Here is a 2,851-nt window from a genome sequence, read left to right on the forward strand (position 1 = left end):
AGGACATCAGAGCCATGCTGATTGCCATGGGCCCCCAGTGGGCCATCCTCTCCCAGCCTCTCATCCTGTTGGCACCAAGGCCTCCCGTTCCCAAAACTGCTACCACACACAAGCTCCAGGGGAATATTTAGAGTCCAATTCCTGTCCTCCCTGAGTATGTATGGAGACTACCCAAGGATCCAGGGACCCCTCAGCAAGCACTTTTTCTCCTGATAGGTCTACTGGTACAGTCAAGGGCCAGTGGCATTGCAGCACCAGATCCAGAGGACTCTTTTCCAACTTTTTAGGAAAACAAACTCACTCTCCCACACTCTCTGCTTTTGCCCCCAGGGCTCCTGAGAGGGCCAACTCCCTCAAGATCAGGCTAAAGGTCACTGAGGAGACTTCTCAGGCCCCACCTACCTTCGTAGACCTTCCTCAGGAAGCAGTGCTGGCTGTCTTGAGCCCGGCAGAAGCTTTCCCCTCTCTCACAAACCCCGCTGGCGTTGACTCGGTGACACTGGAGACATTCTAGAGCTGGAAAGTCAAAGCAGAATAATAAGGCTCTTCCGGCCCAGCGTCCCGGCTGCTCAGGAGGGAGCACACCTGTGACCCAGGTTCGCCTGGACACTGACCAGCTCCCAGCGCCTGAGGAATGTGCTGAAAGCAGGTCATTTCTCCGTGCTTGGCTTACACCTGGGAGGAGGCGTGTGCGCCTCTAGGCACAGGGTCTGCACCTGAGCACAGAGGGCTCTGCCTGTCCTCCCAGGGATGGGCTGTGCTGCTGGAGGAATGAGGTCAAGCCCTTCACTGACCCCGCTTCTAGGGCTCGTGATCACTCCTCCTTCTGGGAACAGCCCACATGCACCACCCACAAAGAACCTTCTTTGTCCCCTTTCAATTCAGATGGAGGGCTCTCAATAAGAAAGGTTGAGGCATGGGGGAGTATCAGGGATTAGAACTGAGGTGGGAGGGAGGTAGAGGCTGAAGTAAAATGGCGGAGGAAGGAGGAAGAAGAAAGGGAAGAGGAGCAGAGTGGGGCCCAAAGTGGAAGACGCAAAGGACAGAGGGGGTGGAGGAGGAAAGAGAGGGGTGGGGTGAGGCTGGGGTCACCTCCAAGGCTCGGGTTAGGTCCTTGTGCTTTTCTCCCCACTCCCCCATGCCCATCTATCCACAGCCCCTGTGGGTCTGCCTCACCTAGACCCAGTCCCCACGGTCCTCCCAGATGCCCGGCAGGAGCTCACCTTGCAGGAGGCCCAGCAGCAAGGAGAGGCCCAGCAGCAGCAGCAGGAGGCGCGTCCCCATCTCCGCACGAGGACAAGGCAGTAGCAGGAGGTAGGGCAGCTGCAGGCGCCCGGACCCTGAGGATCTGGCTTTATAACCCCAGCAGGCACGGCAGCCAATGGGAGCCGAGGCGAAGGGCTGGGCTTCCCCAGGATGCGGAGTGAGCCAAGGGCCCGATGGGAGCCCCACGTTCCTGCTACACAGGCTCTGCTCACCTCCACCTGCCCTGCTGAGGGAGCCACGTTTTTTCAAGGCTTCTTTTGCTCCCATTTTAACTAGCTTTTAAATGGGAGAATCATGTCTGCCTTACTCGGCCAAAGCATTTATGAGATCCAGGTGAGCTAATAACCCTGGAGGGGTGGGGCACGCACCGTGATCTTCCGTACTTCGGGCACTATTTCCTTGAATAAGATTTAAGTCCAGATACTGAAATCTTTTGATTTCAGAGAAATTAGGGGACTCCCCTGGCGGTCCACGCTTCCACTGCAGAGGGCACGGGTTTGATCCCTGGCCGGGGAACTAAGATCCTGCATGACGCGCAGCGCGGCCAAAAAATGAAATAAAATGACAAAAAAAAGAAAAATTAGAAGAAGTGGATACTTGCCTAGACTGTTGCTCAGTAAAGCACTAAACACAAAATAGCAGATTTGGGTTTATCTTTCAGGCAGGCTGCACTACAGACTAGAGATTTTTGTTTGTTTACACTGCTTGACGAATGTAATTTAAAAACACTGATCTGGAGGGAAAAGTTTTGTACCTGTGGCTTCAGGCTCCCTTGCAGCCCTAGGCCCACCCCAGATCCGGGGTCCCCCCTTACCCAAACATTGGACTTCAAAAATGAACATATACCCCCTCCCCTTGGCTTTAACCTTCAATCCCAGCTTAAGAACAAGAAACCCACTAAAACGGAGGGCTTATTCCATAGGGGTATAATTATTCCCCAGCCCAGCTCTGAAGTCTGAGGAGGTTGTGTCACCTACTTCAGCCCAAAAGAGCATGATTGACTGAGAGCTTGCTATGTACCAGACACAGTGCTAAATATTTGAACAATGTTATTCGATTTGATTCTCACACAACAGCCTATATGGTAGTTATTAATACCTCCCATTTTATCGATGAGAAAACTAAAAGGAAGCAGTTAGTCCCAGGTGACAAAGAGGATAACTGGCAGATTGAAACCCCGATCTGCAGACTCCATTGACCCTGTGACTTTGCCAGGGAAACCTGGCATGCCTTCTGGGTCCCAAGAGCCACCAAATTAGTGTCTGAGGACTGTATTCCTGCTGCCAGATATGCCTCCTTTAGACTCAGAAGGTCCCTAGCACCAGCTCCACATCATGAACAAGAATGGATGTGTTTCCTCAGAAATAATTTTGTATAATCTGCTAAGAATAAGGTTTTTACTTAGTGGTTTTTTTCTGGGACTCCCAGTTAGTCCTAGTCCTAGAATGCTCTGGGATTCTAAGGGGAGGAGGGTGGGCCCTGATGCCTAGCCCAGTCCCCAGGGATTCTCTTCTCTCCACTCCCTGAAGCTTCTCCCTGACTCTCCTTCCAGAGAGTCCAGCTGTCTAAGCCCCTCACCGTGGCC

Source organism: Mesoplodon bidens, assembly GCF_964165515.1.
Source record: "Mesoplodon bidens genome assembly, chromosome: 7".
Lineage (NCBI taxonomy): Eukaryota > Metazoa > Chordata > Mammalia > Artiodactyla > Ziphiidae > Mesoplodon > Mesoplodon bidens.